This window comes from Bactrocera oleae, chromosome 3 (genome assembly GCF_042242935.1).
Source record: "Bactrocera oleae isolate idBacOlea1 chromosome 3, idBacOlea1, whole genome shotgun sequence".
Classification (NCBI taxonomy): domain Eukaryota; kingdom Metazoa; phylum Arthropoda; class Insecta; order Diptera; family Tephritidae; genus Bactrocera; species Bactrocera oleae.
This window is the reverse complement of record NC_091537.1, coordinates 3,547,944-3,566,385: the sequence shown is the minus strand read 5'-3', so window position 1 is coordinate 3,566,385 and position 18,442 is coordinate 3,547,944. Positions and strand designations below refer to the sequence as shown.

The following is an 18,442-nucleotide window of genomic DNA, read 5'->3' as shown; positions in this document are numbered from 1 at the left end:
TATATTTTTATGTTAACTAAAGTGATTTTGTATTATTATCCTTAAAATGGCATATTCTTCAGTTAATAAAAGCTTACCTTTTAGCCACTGGTTGTTCAGCCAGACTTTAGTTCCTTCAGCGTATTCAGTTTATATTACTTTTGAAAACAGTCACAATTCTCAATGAGTCCTTTAATGAGGACTCTCGTTTATGATATGACAAACTGCATTTCTACGGACTTTCCTTAACGTTGTCTTTGCCAAAAATTAAAGTTTTTCAGTTCAAACGTTCACTTTGGTTGCACCAAAGCTATAGTACTCTTCACAAATACAAAAAATTTCATAAAAGCACTTCATTCTGATCGTTCAGTTTGTATGACAGCTATATGCTATAGTGATCCCATAAAAATAATTTCTCCAATCCTTCTTTGGTAATAATCCATGCAAAATTTTATGAAGATATCTTGTCAAATAAAATGTTTTCCTTACAAGCACTTGATTCTGATCGTTAAGTTTGTGTGGCAGCTATATGCTATAGTGATCCAATATCGGCGGTTCCGACAACTGAGCACCTTCTTGGGGAGAAAAGTACTTGTTTAAAATTTCGGATCAATGTCTCAAAAACTGATGGACTAGTTTACGTATATACAGACAGACTGACAAACGAGCAGTTAGACGGGCAGACATATGTATATGGCTAAATCGACTCAGCTCGTCATGCTGATTATTTATATATATGTTTTAAAGGGTCTCCAATGCTTACTTCTGGTTTTTAAAAACATTGTGGTAAATTTAATATACCCTCCTCAGGGTAAAAATATCTTTAAAAAACTTTGAGACGATTTTTTATAAAAACTGTTAAAACTGTTAAAACTGTTAAAAAAGAGGAAGGCAATCAGGTTCTCTTGTATTACAAAATTTGAGACGTAGTGACAGCTAAAACTTTTAATAATAAAAGTTTCTGAAGACCAATAAAAATTTGTAGCTTAATTTGCTGAGATATTTTTTAACCTATGAGCCAGTTATAGAATTTTGATGAAAATTGTATCAATGTCGTATGAACTTAGTACTCATTTGTTACAAATATTTTCTGGTATTTGTAGATACCTCAAAGGATTTTTACGAAAACAGTAACGTTGTTTTCTTCTTCAAAATAAATTATGGAATTTGAACCAAAATATTAGGGAAATTCTTCATTTAGTCTAATTGTAGGTACTATTTTAGTACTTTTTTCTCTCTCTAGTATCAACTTTCACCCTCACCATTTTTTACAATGAATTTTGAATTCTGGCAAAAGTACATCTTCCAGCAACAGAATCGAAAGAAATATTTTGCAATCAATATGAAATTTTCATAGGTAAAAATCCAATCGAAATGAATTTGTTTGTGAATGCTTTTGGTCGGGTGAAGACAATAATGAGTGGTAAAGGCAGAAAATAGAAATTTGATTAGCATCTCTTCACAAGGCGAGTTTATGCTTTAATTAAATAGAACTAGGGCCAGATGAAATGCTACAAGGAAACATATATTTTTACGTACTTACCTACATGTAAATATATGTATGTGTATAAGTACATAAATAGAAAATTGCTCTTGGCAGCTGAAAGTAAAGCAGTACGCTATGGAATATGGAAATACAGTTAGAGGCAGTAACAAAAATTCAAACTGCATTTCAAGCAGATTTTGCGATCGAACGAATTACAGTTATATAGCTGCTTATGAAGAAACATATACACATACAGTTATGACCGTTTGCGTCAAGCTAATTTTTTGTTTCTTTATCTCTAACAAACAGGAGAAATTACAATTAACTACAACAACACTTGGAAGTGGCATAACAAATGCAATTAAAACACAACCTAAGTAGATTGATTGTTACCCTAGCAGAAAAAAGGTTTTACAAAAACAACAGTAAAAATAACAAAATATATGTGTAAGTGAAAAAAATTGAATTGTAGGAGAAAATTTGGGAGAGAGAACTAAATTCCAAATCAGTACACATAAATAGTTATTTTCGTTGCATATCAGCTCGCTTCAAATGAATTAAGCCCTGGTAAGTAGGGGGCTGAGTCTTTATTTAGATCTTTACACATAAAAATAACTGGCCGTTAGTTTACCGGATGTAAGTGAAAGCAAAATAATTTTTAGTAAATGCATTTGCATTTCTTTATTTGCTCTTCTCTCAGAAATTTTCAACATTTTGCGTTTGTATTGCATTGCTATATTTATTCTGCTTATACATAGTTGCTTATTGTTGTAGCTTTAGCATTTTCAGCATAATTCAATTTTTGAAAGAAGCAGCCCAGTTGAGGTGCGTTAGTACGAAATATACTACAAATTGCTTCTACATAATGTTCAACTAAAGTGCTGTCATGAATGACGGTAAAAACACACACACGCATACATTCACACGCCCACATATAAAATTTTTCCACATGGTCACTCAACAAATGCCCAGGTAAATATAAATTCTACTTCTCTATAAATTCTCAACGGAGCTGGTCACTACGCCCGTACATGTTGCCGAGCCGGCAATTTCGTTTTAGAGTTTATTTAAATAATTTAATACTCGGTTAGTTAGTTCGCTTGATATACATTACAAAGTAACAAATACTAATATACTAGCCGTATATGTGACTTTGTATAGTATTGTGTTGCAGTCATATTGCTAAGTGTTTGTACTTTGAAAATTGCAGGCAACATTTTGTGGAAAGTTTGTTGGGCAACCATTTAGTGCTTTAAATAAATAATTTGTGAGATGAAAAAATTGTGAAAAAGTTTTCTTTTAAATACTTTTGCAGCGGTGGAGGAGAAAGAGACCGTAGAAATCATTCTGTGAAAAAATATTATTTCAGTGGATATCTTAGGCTTCAACAAATATTATATGAAAATAAAATCTACTCCATATATGTGACACTTTTGAACCAAAAATGGTCGAAATCCGAAATTTTTTCACCAAAAATGTGACTTTCCATCTTTTTAGAAAGAAATAAGAAAACAGTACAAATGCTAAAAATTACTCTGTTAGTGCAGCGAGAGTTGAGCTGTGATCAAAGTTCTACAATATTCCTTCATGTCAATATACACATTTACTGACAGAATATTGTAGTTTAATAGAGATTTCTAAATAAAATTGAACTTTCATAATCGTTCATATATGTAGTTCAGAGTTTCACTCTCATGAGAGAAGAGTGCTCGCAAAATCAAAATAATACCGTTTGTATGTGAATTGGGTTATGCAGAATATTTGTATGTACACTAAGTCGGCGTCTACTCAAAACATACTGGCATATATATTAGGGTGAAGCGGAAAAAAAATGTTTATTTTGTTTAGCCTAAGGCTCAAATTGTTGGTTATAAAAACAGGAAATTTTTGGAAATTTTTTTTTTTTAACATCTAGAGGCGGCTCACTTTTAAAGTAAAGTTTCGAGTTAAAATTTTTTCTAGAAGCTGTGGAGAGTCTTCTTTCCGGCCAATTAAAAGTTATCAACTTAAAAAAAATTTTTTGGTCATTATTGGAGTTTTAAAAAAGTCTTAAACGACAACAGGCTTACCTTAAGCGTTAAAATAAATTTTGAGTCAAAAACTGTCAAATTCGGTAATTTTACATAAATGTGAAGAGTTAAAACCAAAAAAAAATTTTTTCTCCAAAAAAAATATTAACTTAAAATTTACTTTAAAAGTGAGTGGGCCGCCACTAGATATTAAAAAAAATTATTTTTTTTTTCGCTGCGCCCTAATTCGTATATAAATATATATATATATATATATATCGACGTGTTATATCTAACGATAATGTGTTAGACAGCTGCATGTGCAAAGTTTTCCAAATCGCATGAATATTTCAGTTTGAGTAATGAGAAAACTAAATTAGTTTTATATGCAGTTGATTAGAAAGTGTTGATATTTCCAGTGGATGAATGCATTAAGCGTACAAATGTCGGAACGTGGTTGGCCACATAACCCTACACATTAATATATTCATTAAAATAAAATTATATATATTATCGCTAATATTCTTTTATAATAAACCAAATTGCACTATACTGCACTAGATAAAGGTTTTCATATAGCGAGGGAGCGTATTAAGTCAAAAAGTACATTGAACTTCTTTGGAGACACAAATTATTTTCGCGAGCAAACGAACATCAATATGGCTGGCATTAAACAATAAGAGAGACTCAGAAAGCTAATTTGCTTCATTCACGCCTCCTCGTACAAGAACTAGAAATCGGCGGTTCTTTACAGCTGATATATTAGCAGTTTAGTCAACCGTAATGACCCAGTACGGTAAGCCTGTTCTCTACCCAACTTCTTTTAATGTGTTGGAGGGCGACAAGATAACGCTCTCCCAATTCCATATTATGAGCATGCTGTGGAAACTCACACACGGCCTAGCACCTTCTGTTAAACCTGAAATATGCTTCGTTGAAACGTCGGCCATGTGAGTCATATACTTCAACACAATATATACACAACGTATGTGGTTATGCTCAGAAGCAAGATTGAAAAAGTTTATATCAGAAAATTTATGTGGATATACGAGTATATCACACTGCGAAAGAGGTCAGACAGCGTCAAGAAAATATGAGTTTTTACTGAAACCCGAAAGAGACTAACTCACACAGAAGCTGTGGCCTACCAAACTCCACCCCACTACTTGAAAAACGTCGGTATAGTTCGGACTAGACGATGTAGAGACCAACTCAAAGACAACAGCTCCGAATCGTGTAAGACAGAAAATACTTTCATAAAAGTTGTAAAACAAATTTTTCGTTTTCAATTAAATATGCACTTTCAATGAAGTTGAATAATCCCATATAACTATATACGCCGCGTTATTTAAAATGCGAATTATGTCAGGCTTCCTGATTTCGACAAAGCCTACGCTGCTTTTTCATTTGAAAGTGCTTTATGATTCTCTGTGTGTGTCTTGCTTTGACTTTCGCTTGTCTATTGTCGCCAGGCAGCGAGTTTCACTTTTAACAAAAGCGCGATAGTGTGACTTTTGTTCTACACTTTCTGACTCAAAACGGGGGCGACTTTAAATGCAAACAATTGTTATTGCCGCCTATTGTTGGCGTTGCGCTAACTCTTTTTGCAATGAAATCAGCACAACAACTTTCATATATATTATATGCTTATATGCAGTGATATCTCTACTACCCATCTGCATCTTTGCTTTGCCGGCGCTCGAGCATAATGAAATGTGTCAGAGCTGCGCTACTAATAATAATGAAGTGTAAAAAAGAATATTGCAGGAATATTAAAAATGCAAAATACAAAGCAAGGAAAAGGAAAATCTGCATAGGAACCTATATTTGCTTATATAAATATTCATATTTGTGCATTCTGGCGCAAAAAGCTAAGAGCTTAATTTGCTCACCCCTCTGAGCAATGAATTGTTTTCTATTTATTGCGCTGAAGCGTTCGTATATAACTTGACACTTGAGCTCTGTTTGTAGTGCGCGAACCGGCGCTGTCGTTGACATTCATACACAAACACGCACACACACACATGTGCAGGCGCGCGCTCAACAAGTGCCGGCTTCAAGCATCCTAGATAGATTCAGCAGTTGACATCGTTTGAGCTGGCGCTGCGTTATTGTTGTGCCATGGCAGATTTGTGAGTTTCAGGAGTTTGGCGATGGCATGAAAAATGCAAAAACTATGCACGTGTTGTGTGAAGAAATATTTATAAAAAAAAATAAAATGCGATGAAAATGCGCAAAAACAGTGAGTGAAATGCAATAAAGAGTCAGTGGAGTAGGTCAACAAAAGTTGCAAGCAAACTGGCGTAGTTAGGTGAGTGTGTATGAAGGTGTGAGCGAAGTACAGCTCTTATGTTTGAGAGTGCTTTTGTCTCACAACTAAAATTTGTAATGTGTATTTGTGTCTGTGTGTATGCGCAGAATGAATATTTTGTGTCAATTGAAGCTTTAAGTTAATTTGATGTACTTTGCTGGTACTTAAGACAATATCGTTTTAAAGTCACTCATACGCCCCACTGACTGAGCATTCCATAGCAGCTAAGGTGGCTGGGTCGCAGGCAATGTGTATATTTTGAGCTAGAAAAAATGTTTTTTTAAAGTTTTAGTACGGGATAGATAAAGTTTTATTATTAACATCAATTTTTACTTACTTGATAAAGAAAATATCGCGTGAAAAGTGAGAAAATCATAAAAAAATGAATTTCCACCGGACATATCATAAAGTTATACTTTCATGCTTTACTCGAGGTAGTTAAAAGAAAAACCATAAAGAAGCCACTCATTTATACAAACACCAATTCTGGGGCCCAAAGCACAACAAACACAATAATAAGAAATTTTAATAAAAATATATCAACATCAACACGTTACTGCTTTATTGCCGCCAACCACAGGAAAAGCCTCATTAAAGACAATAGCGGTTGTGAAATAAAAGTCCATTGCCAACACGAGCAAATGCTTACGTATTTATAAATATGCTTTTATGAAAAAAGCCAGTGGTGAAGCAAGAATTTCCGCTTATGTTGATATTATATGGTATATATTATATATAGATAAATGTGTGTGCATGCCATAATTACCTGATTCAATTGAGCGGCAGCAAGTGTGGAGAATTGTGCATTGCAGATAATAAAATTTGCACTTTAAAGCATTGCGCTGGTAGACATACATGGATACATACCCGTGCATATTATATGCGAAAGGCCGCCAGCAAAGGCACGAGCCTTTGTGTGTGTGCCTTTGCATGCGTGCTCATTTGAATGAAGCATAAAAATGCTCGATGTCATGGGGAAAAAGGTGAAATAATATTTGTTATGAAATGCAAATAATTGAAAGGAACCATTGCGCTGCTGCAGCTGCAATGAAAGCATGAAGTAAACGGGGAAGAGAAATGATTTCCAATTGCCGATTTCGATTGTGCGAAAAGTATGGCTTGAATACGAAATCGTCGAAAATACCTTGGCACATACATATACATATTTGTTTCAATGCGAAACAAATTTCCGAAATTTTATTTTTGCACCGAATATATGATTTTATGGGAATTGTAGCAGCAAAAATGGAGGCGCTAGACGTTGATGTAAGCATCATGATTATAAGTGGGATCAAATGAGTGGGGATTAGTATGAGGGCGCTGATTTGAGGTGCGGTGAGGACAAGTCGTATGGGTACATGTGTGGTGAATTACAGTTCAGTGTGGAGATGTTTCAATAATAGCGTTTTAAAGTGTGGTGAATGCAAGTATGGTGAGTAAAAGTTTGGTAACTTAAAACACAATGTGGAAATATGTTCAATGCGGCTGATTTCAAGTGTGGTATGTTTAACTACCAAGTTGTGTGTTGAGTTCGTGTCACATAAGATAGATATGAATTGAGAGACTTAACACGTTTGTGATAATATTATTATATTATAATATATCTTCTTTTCTCTTTCAAGCGCATGGCATCTTTTTAGTAGGGACTTTTAGACATATAATTTTTGTTTGTTTGAAATATTCTCAATATTGATTGCCAAATCGTAAGAGTCTTAAAAATTTTAACGGATATTTTTATTGAAATATGCCATTCAATTAGTTTCCTTCACTTTTTTTTTCCTTTATAAAATACTATCTAAATTACTAAAAATATGAGATACCGTTCACGGCGCATTCATCAAAACAAAAAAAAAAAAAATACACCGACACTCTACCACCAAAACATATTTTCCTTGTTTTTGCGACCTAAAGCGCTTAACAAAAGTGCCCATGCGGCTGTGCGGCGCACTTTAACCCAGCGCATTCTCTTGTGTCAACTGTCACCTGTGCGCTTTTTAAATTAGTTCATGAATATTAACGTTAATTACGCCTTTGTCTTTCTTAGCTCTGCTAACTTCGTTTAGCTTACTTTCTAAAGTATTCTTTGGTATTGTTTGCTTACACTTACCGGACCAATGTAATCTATGCTAATTTGTGTTATCCTTCCAACTTTTATTATCTCGTTGTAAAATTGGCTTAAATGTGATATCCTTTTTTATTAACGCAACAACATAAGACAGTGTGTAGTACTCATCCGCTTACTAGGCAACTCTACGTTTACACACTCATACTCGCGACTGGCATAAAGGCAGCCGCCTTTCTGTTTCTCGGTCGCTGTGTCGCGCGTAGTGACAAGTTATTATTCTTAGCAAAAGCAGATTCATTGGCATTATTCTCTGCATTTATTTCGTATTTCAGTCAACTGACGACTTCATCCACGGAAAGTGTATGCGTTGGGGTTGTAGCTTTTTTCCAGCTGAGCTTTATGTTAACGCCATAATGAGCCACTTAAAAACTTGATGGCCTCTGCACAAGCTTGACCCTGAATAAATGAGCCAATTGCTGCAAAAGTTGAGTGGCGAAATTGCCATGGTATGTGTAATATATGTTACTAAGACTATGTGGCGAATTAAAAAGTAAAAATATGAAAAATTCCTTTCATAAATAATAAATAAGCCATATTTGAAGAGAGTAGTAAAACAATGGTTATATATGGCGGTTGATTTCTCTTTAAGAAACTACATTTGAATGATTTCAGTTACAATGGAAGTTTTTGGATGGTTGAAGCAACCATTTTTGTTGTTAGATAATTCTTCAATTTGGCTAAAGAAGTGAAATTAAAGGTGTTGGTCTTGAAAAATGGAAAAAAATTAGAATGTGGTTCAAAAAAGAAGACCGTACAACGACTATTGGGCGAGCTAAAAAATAGAGTTAAAACACAATTTGATGAAAGAAAATATCAGCGGCACAGTTGTTACCACCATTAATATATATTTTATCTGCTAAATTATGAGTTAATTAGGTTGCAAAATATTTGTGGCCATTTTATATACGCTACACGCACACACACACATACAGGGTTCGTATACAAGTAAAAAGTGCTGAAAGTAGTGAGCTCGGCGAAAAATTATGTATGCAAGTAAATATTATGAGACTACATAATGTAATGAATGTTCTTATATTGTATTTTACTCTCGAAAAAGTAGTTCAAGCGCTGGGATAAGATTTATGACAAGGCGAACGCGTTAGGGCCGGCAGGAATCTCAGCGCGTTTATTTTCGATAGGCAAACATCTCGCAAAATTTTGATTTCATAAAGTATGCTTGAGCTCAAGAAGAAATGGTTCATATTTGAAATCTTAAATCGAAAAATGACTTTTAAAAAATTGTAAATTAAAATGTATTAAAAATATTTTTCTGATAGGTATTTAAGTATTAAATTTCACATTTTCTCTTACTGCGTCGCGGAATTGGTGCAGTCTGGCCAAAAGTTCTCAACCATGACAGCTCCACTTACAAGTGCACACATAACTCTTCTCAAATATTGCAGCTATATATGTAAAGGTATGTACCATATATAAACACAACGACGCACATCGCCATCTCGGGCAAATATTATATGTGTGCAGCTGGAGCAGACAGGAACTCAACAGCGCAACTCTTCGTCCTTTTTTTCGACGCTTCTTCAAAATACTCGCACTGCTGGCGCTTTTCAGTTGGCGTTGTCGTTTGGTCTTTTGTTTTTTTTCGCTTTTTCGCAATCTTCTCCATATATCTACTTTTGAAATTTTTTCAAATCATATATTTTTCGTGGCTGCCCGCCTGTCCGCCGCTAGACAACGCTTGGCGTTTGGCTGTTGATTATGGCATAATGTTTGCTGTTGTTGGTGTTGCTAGTTGCACTTCGAGTTTATTGCAGTGTTTGACATGCACTTGAGCTGCACAATTTTAAGCTCTACGAAAGCAGCAGCAAAAACAAAAAGACAACTACAACAAGTGTGTGAAATATGTAGGCTGTTGAGCGCACAAATTTATCCACTTGTCTTTCCGCCACTTTCGCAGACTTAAGCACAAATAAAAAAATTCTGAAAATGAAATTACTTGAGAACAGCTCTCTATGCAACTGCGGTAGTTAATAAGTCTGAATGAATGCAGCGTGCTCATCATTATTATTAAATTACTTAACCAAGCCTCATTTGTAGTATGGAGCAATAGTGTGTGTGACGCTACCGGAATGCCAACAACTTTCAGAATGCCAACGAAGTTTTCAGAACCAATACAATTTAACTAATGAACTGCAATTAACCATTTTTGATTTTGAATTGGTTGAGTGGATGAATTGAGGTACGTGTATGGTTTGAAGAGATTGGTTCAGCAAATCGGCGGTATATTGTCACTGCCGCCATATAAGTTATTCGAAAATATCCACTTTATATTTTTTTGAAAAGTAGGATCAGTGTATTTAGTACTCTTGGAATTTTGCAACTTTTCTTCCAAAAGTGAGTGGAATCGGTCTATATCTGGCGCTGAGAATCACATCCTCATGTGATTGGTCCATACCTTCTCCGAGCGTCAATATATCGAGTATGTTGATTTCTAGTATTCATTTGATGTGTCAGAGTATATTTTTAATATGGAAAAATTTAAAGAAAATTTATGAACAATTGCTAGAAGTATATAAGGAGTCTTCACTTTAAAACGCACCGTTGAATTTTGGGCTGGTGAATTTAAACGTGGTCGTACTAGTCTCGAAGATGATCCACACGATGGACGACCAAAAACCGCAACCACACCAGAAATCATTGAGAAAATTCATAATATTGTTAGGCATCTCAGTCGAACGAGTACTTCATATTTTACATGGAGCATTACATATGAAAAAGCTGTTTGGAAATTCAATTCAACAAAAACTGGATCAAAAACAAAGTTCTCAGCATAATTTCAAACATTTTAAGCAGAATTAAATCGATTTCTTGCATCGTTTTGTAACTACGGATTAGACTTGGATCTACCACTATGATCTTAAATTGAAACAAGAATATTTACAGTGAGCTGCAGCTGGTTGTTCAGCTCCAAAGCAGGTGAAGTCACAACGATCAGCAAAGAAGGTTATGGCAACAGTTTTTTGGATGTAAATGAATTTTTTTGATTGATTATCAGCAGATAGGTAAAACAGCTGGATGAACAAATTCGAGAGAAAAGATCTGGTTTGCAGCACAAAAAATTCATTTTTCATCAAGACAATGCATCTGCTTAAAAAGGTGTTTTAACAATGATAAACTTCAACGAATTAAAGTACGAATTGCTTGCGCATCCACCGTATTCACCAGATTTTGCTCACAGCGACTACTTTCTCTTCAGAAACCTGAAACAATTCCTTCGCAAAAAGCGTTTTTCGTCGAAGGAAGAAGCTATTACAGCCGTAGACGGGTATTTTGCAGAGCTTCTGTTTGGATCATTGGAATAAGTGTATTGAAGAAAAGTGATATTATATTGTTTAAAAAATATATTTCGTACCAAAAACAGTATTTTATCATTTCGAGAGCAGAAACTTGTATATCTATATATACAACTTTTAAATTCTTCATAACCCTTTTCATAGAAACATTACACCAGCTGTCTGCGACTCGGCAAGCGTTGGAGAGTTGGGATTCGAACCAACTATAAAAAATTGTCAAACAAACGTTTTAGTAACTCCTTAGTTTGTTTTCAATTAACAATTATAATTGACTTTAAGTCTCAAGTTTTTAAAATATTAGAAATCTTTGTATCTTCAATTTGCACAGTAATTTGTCGTTTAGGTCATGCATAGTATTAAAACTGGTCTAAAATATGCAAAAAAAAAAACAAAAAAAAAAAAAACGTGGCAGAATTAAAATAATCCCTTTAATGAGTAACTCCGTGGTTGCTTTTACATACAATTTTTTTTGACAAGAAAGCAGCGCACAAAGTTAACGAGCAGAGAAATGACGAATCGAAGGCACCTACTGTAATTTTATAAAGTAAAAGAGTTTGTGTCAATTTATGGCGCATTATATTTGGCGTTATTTATAAAGCAATTGTCGTAAAATTGTAATTTTTAGTCTCTATTTAGCTTACTTAGGCACATGTCTATACCAAAGAGCTTTCTTATTACTAGACTCATTTTCGTATTAACACTAGTTAGCATTGAATTATCAAAGCTCGTGCTTAAAATAAGCTTCCATTAAATAATTAAATATTAACTTGGAAAATATTTATATATTTTTTTGGTTTAACTTAACCGTTATTGGTAGTCGTAAAATTTTGATTAAAATTCCGGCCAGAGCACAGTGCAATTTTCAATAAAAATTCCTCCCTTTATCAGCAATTTTGCAGATATTTATGATTACGATGTTGTATTTCACCAGCGTTAGGTAGCAAGTCGAACGACCGCCACAACAACAACACCAAAACGCCAATAATAAATGCAAACACTGGCAAGCTAGCTGGCCAGTTAACTATGTTGTGGGGAAATGAAAAGTTATTATGAAGCATTAGGATTACCTAATGGCAGAACGGAAACGACAACTGCCATTGCTGCGGGTTGCCACATAGCTGCAGCAGTTGCATGCAGCGCTGCCCGAGCAGCCATTGCTAGCTGGCGTTTTATCACTTGTTCACTTCCTCTGCCGCTTGTTTTTGTTTTGCCATTGCGGTTGCTATTGTTATTATTGTTGTTGTTGTTGTTGTTATGAGCTTGCATTATGCATTTGTGCAGCTAACATTGCAGCGGAGCAACTTTATGCAACTTCCGCTGATTATCCGCCCATGCATAAATACCCCACAACGGAAAGGGACTGACAGCGTCCAGTCATCAGTGGCAGCTGAAATGGCGATAAAATATAAAATTCCATTCCTTTTACTCATTCATGTAAACTCGTATATCTGTGTAGGTGTTTGTGTGACAGGAAACACAAGCATTTTTACTCGTGTTGAACTTTAGTTTTGGCTTCGCCACCGATTTCAGCTGCCACTATTCGACTCACAGTTGCAGTTATATAATATATTTGCATTTAAATATATTTGCGCTTGCTTCGAGTATCTGCGGTCTTGGCCATTGGGCCAACTAGTCACCGGTGTTGGCAGGCCATCACGAATCAGTTTGCGAGCAGTTGAATGTTCTGTATTCGTTTGCGCGGCTGCAAGTAATGTGATTTTAATAATGTGGCAGAAATTTATGATGCCACACAAACATATACACATACAGCTTTGCATATACTGCATAATGTGCATAAAATATGCGTCGCTGCATTTTCATTAGAGCATAAGTTAAAATTTATATGACTTAGCTGGCATTTAAATTGAGATTTGCCAAAAATATTATCTATGCAGCAGCGCTCATAAATATTACGGCAACCGTTGCTAACTGTACATGCCTTTTGTCGACATAACATTGAGCAGCAGCTAAGTCGTTAAAAGACGAGTTCATATTTGACCCCGTTAAACTCTGCTGGCGAATTGTGCATATGCATACTCGCTTTGTTCACAAATGAAATTTATGGCTACTGTTTGCCTCCAGTGCAGCAAATAAATGTACTTTATTGTAGAAAAGGCAATAGATTTGCTTGAAATTGAGGTTAAGTGTTAATAATAAAGAATATTTGAGTATCAACTGCGAAAAATTTTCGGCTTGTTAAGCGTTAGACTAAATCTTCAAATTCCGTTTGTGCATGTCAGTGCATACTTTAGTTAATTAGTAATGGAACATATTGAAATATTGTACACTGCATTTAGTGTGATTAGCAAAAATATATAAATTTATGAGTTTACTTGATTTTAAGTGTAATTTATTGTAGTGTTGCCTACTGATCTGAGCAAGGTTCATCTCAACGCTATGGTAACTGTTCTGACTGAACACGTTCACAATCGGTGCGGCTAATTATCTTGGGTTATGCAAATAGCTAAAACTATACCAACATCTTAATAAAAAGTTTCTCAGAATACTGCACCTTTCAATGATAAATTTTATCGTTAAGGTAAGAAAGGTATTGATTAAAGCAACGCTCATTTACTGGGTACTCTATATTATTATTGACCTTTTAGAATATAACTTTTGTGTGGAAGTATGCTGTCTACCAAAAGGAAACTAAGAGATGCTTGGCTGAATGTAGAAATGCTTGCAGAGAGGTGACGCTGAAAAAGACTATGCCAACAAAACAAGGAATAGTCAAATATCAAAAGTCATTTAGTCAAATATATTTTCAGGAAAAACTAAATGATAAATTCCTGTATAAAATATCTAAAAAATATCTCAAAATTTAATTGCAAAATGCAGTTATTCTTTTGCCTCCTCGGGTCTACCGCGTAACTCGAACTACAGTTGTTAATATTTGTGTGTTTATGAGTACACGATATAGTATTCTGCTAAAATTACAGTAAATGTATCTGAATTTATTTCTGTAATTTTTCCAATAAAATTTAATTGAATGGAATTTAAAGCTTAAAATTTTCACTTATCTCATTCCACATACACAGCCAAGAGCAATACTAATATTTCAACACACATTTACACAGTTAGCGTTCTGAGATTCAAATGTAGAGTAATGAATGTATACGTTAAAATCTAGAAAGATGCATATATGAAATAATATTAGCTCTTTAGTATTGTTTTTAAATTATCACTCCTATATGTATGCCATGGCGTATGAGTAATCCTACATGCAATCACACCCAGTTTAAACTGTTACAAAGTCAGACGTACATTTTTTGCTGATTTCAAATACATGCCAAATCATTCATTTGCAAGCCTGTGCCGCTTATGATAATTCTCGCTGACACGTGTAGAAATTATGCCTCCAGAGGATAATTATTTATTCATGGAACCCTCACGCCGAAACTTTGGGAATTGAATTGGGCGCATTTTTAATTTCTTTCTAAGCGATTTTTTGTTTTAAGCAGAAACATAGATAAGCATTCAGAACGATGCGCGCTTGGCGTTCTTTCCACCCTAAAGCCAAACGGTTTGCCAGCGCTGCAAATGCCAACAGAGCAGTGTGTAATTGTCGCTTGGGAGCATTTAGAAAATGCGTATTCATCGCGTACATATTTTTATGGACTTCTGACTGCTATAAATACTTTAAAGTGACTGTTTTTAAACACTACATGCTTTTTGGGTATTTTTGAGTTAAAATTTATAAAGTGTGCAGTTTGGAGTGAGAATGAAAGGAAGCTGAAGCGTTTCATTCTTTAATTTCACAGTCGCTCTAACTACTGAGTAAATTCTTAATCTTTAAACGATATTCACTTCCTGACCCACAGCAAACAGAATAGCGCTTTTTTGGTTTCTAAGTCGTCGAACGCTTAAAACACGCCACGTTGCCTTTGTTAGTGAATGCAAACAGAAATTAAGGAGAAAGTAGTGAATGAAACATACAAAGCTTGAGCATATTAAGGCGGAGCGCTCATAGATTGGGTGTCAATGTGATTCAACTAAGTGAAATCATTAAAACGCCAAGAGTCGCTGGAAATCGGAGACACTTAGGATTCACTTGCAGCGAGAGATGTTAGCGCTCGTCTGATTTGTATGGCCAAATCATTAATATGGAACTTTGTTTCTCTCGAAACTGAACCACCCTTATGGGTGCATATCCATGCATAAGCAGCTATTAAAAATCTGGCAAGCGAAAAAGCTGCATGAAACTGTTGCCACAACACTTTTAGACTCAGAAAATGGCGTAACTTGCTTGGACCGCAAACGAATGTGCGTTTGTTATGTGTGGAATTTCGGTTTAAGCCTCGAACACGTGCCGCAAACAATACAATTTCGCATCCCTAGCTGTGCTACATCATTGCATAAGCGCCATAGCCCAGCAGCAAGTTATGGTGCGATCAATTTGTTTGCAGAGAAAACCTTTTGATGACACCACAAAGTCTAACATCACTCAAATAAATTCATTTTTGTTATTTACTTGCGCATAGAAAGCACTCATAACCCATTACTTTGTCATTAGTGTTGCCAAAATTGACAGCGTTACAAACATCATTACTCTTATACCAGAGTGTGGTCCCTCTCTATGTGTTTAACTACCTGATTCATACAGCTGGTATTGGCTTTAGTCTGGTGTGTTGTTGTGTTTCCTTATAATTTCGCTTGTTCGTATGAGTTTACCGACTCTTATTGTTGCCGGTACGCTTTTTTGTGCAATTGCACGCAGCTGTGTTTGCTTTGTTGTTTGGCCGATTTTCTGTTTTTTTTTTCACATATATGCTCCATACATATGCACACAAACAAGAAAATCGGTGGGCGTTAGCCGGAATACCAAAGAGGCTTTACAATGTTGGCGTTTGCCAAGAAAAATGCTCACATTTCGCGTGCTGAGGCAAACACACAATGGTAGGTAAACGGGTGTTAGTGGTAATTTAAAGCATACTTTTGTGCTTTAAGACAAGCGTGTGGCGAATTTGCACTAACGAAAATTAAAGCAAAACATATAGTGAAAGAATTGTGATGAATTGCATTCTTAAATTAAAAATTAAACACATTCAAAGCACATTTTCTTAAGATTTTTTAAGTTGCATCACTTAAAATCTAGAATTCTTGAGAGGAATCGGCACAAAGTAGGGTTAAAATATTGTTTATAGAACTAAAAAAAAGCGTTACATTAAAAATTCGAATGTTTATTGGGGGTTTGGAAGGCATAGTACCAAACAATTATGGTTATCGGTTTTGTCTATAGCTTAAATTCTTAATGATTCAAATACGCGAAGACCTTTCTCTCATCTCGTGACTAGGAACACATTAATATGCAGAGATAGATAATTCACAGATATTTATTGTACGCTGCGTCATTAGAAAATACTTCATATTTAGTAGCCACAAACAAGTTCTTGCATAGTATAAATTGTAATTGAATGGCTGAAATTTTGCAATAATTAAGCACACAAATTTCGCTGTCAAAGCGCTGTAGTGGAACTTTTTGCTGCGCGCATTCGCTCGTTAATACTTGTCATTGCTCAAACCCGCCGTTTGAATAAAACATTTGCATGTGGCACTTAAGTTATCGCAAAGGAAGATTTAAAAAGTTTTAATTTATATTTCTACTTACTTGCATTTCTGCGTAAAGAAAGAAATAAATTAAAGTGGATAGGCAGAGAGGAAGAACAGCAACAATAGGCGGAAAGCAGAGCGCAAAGCATAATACTAACCTTATAATTTGCAAAGTAGTCTAAAGATTAGCGTAAATGCCGAACAATTAGGGAAATACTGCTAGTACAGCCAGCGAAAAAAAGAAAAGCGAGCAGAATAAAGAAAATGTTGAAATGAATAATGCGACAGCAGAACTGAAAGAAGCACACATAAATGCCAGTACTCAAGTGCAGGCAGCGAAGCAAAAAAAAAATTAAAAAAAAAAATTGGGAAAACGAATGAAAGAATGCTAAAAAACGCGAGACTTAATCCGACGTTGTTATAAAAGAAAGCGAAGCATTTGTCGTGAGCGCGAGTTATGGCGGCCAAAAGCCGAGCGTTCTGCCGCCCATTAGCATGATTATGTTCATGCCAGCGCTGGTCCAAAATGGCGCGTCTGTCTTTGTGTGCGTGTGCCATTGCTTGCCGCTAAGCGCTCGATGCCACTCGCCTTACACATATACATACATACTCAATGTAATGGCTGGCGGTCATCATTAAGGCGAGTGGACAATGACGGGCGCACGCTTGAAAGACGACGCGGACGAATGCTTAGTATGCGCGGAATGCAAGCGCTTATGCGCATGTGAGTATATGTGCGTGTGTTTGCGCGTGAATTTGTCGCAAATCTGCCATTCTTGCTGCGCAACTAAGTGTATATATAGTTAGCGGCATTTAAGTGCGCGCACTAATAATTTAATGTAAAAAGTTTTCGACATAAATAATTTCCATATTTGCATATTTCTAGTTGCTACAATTGTGGCATACAAATATAAGCTACCTGATGGCGGAATACTCTGCTGTCGCATTTGTATAAATCTTCTGCAGTCGTAAGAAAAATTGTATGAAAAGTTTTTCTTGACATATCTACAAGTGTTAGCAGCTACATATACATATATTGTACGTATTTTAGTGGCGATTGGGCGAGAAAATGAAAAGTCACTTTCGCAAATACATTTTCTGACTGTGGAGTGGGTGTTGACGTGCTGGTAGTAGTACTTGCAACGCTAAACGGATTACAAGAATAAATCAAAGGCTTTCAGATTTTTCGCACCGCCATTGTGTTAATGTGTGTGCGTTTTTTCGCACCAGCAGCAGCAAACACGCTGCAAACACAAAAGTCGCCCAGCTCATTTCATTAACGGGCTTTCGTTTCAACCTGAAGTTGCATTTGGCACTCATATGCCACACCAACCCTCTGCGGCTCATAAATTTCTTCACTCTTTATTTTTTAGTTGTCAGCCGCAATTGCGCCACAACGTCATGCCGCAACGCCGTGCCGCAGTGCCACAACAGTGTGGCAGCAAACAATGCGTCAACAATGCTGCGCAATCTGTCAGCAACGCGTTGCCCCTTACAACGCTCATGCACTACCTAATGTGGAGCTGTATAACATATGCTGGTTATTGTTGTTGTTGAAGACCTCTTTTCTCATTTCATCAAAAAACTTTCACTCTTTAAACGTACATGTTGGCTATTGTTGCTGTTGGTACTAATACAGTTTAAGTGCAAAACAAGCAAATGTCATCATAT

The 18,442-nt window shown here is 35.6% G+C and overlaps 1 pseudogene; it reads right to left on the bottom strand.

Annotated features, from left to right (window-relative positions):
* LOC138856472 (uncharacterized) overlaps positions 1-12,487 on the bottom strand; it is a 31,542-nt pseudogene extending 19,055 nt beyond the window's left edge.
* Positions 12,488-18,442: the final 5,955 nt, after the last annotated feature.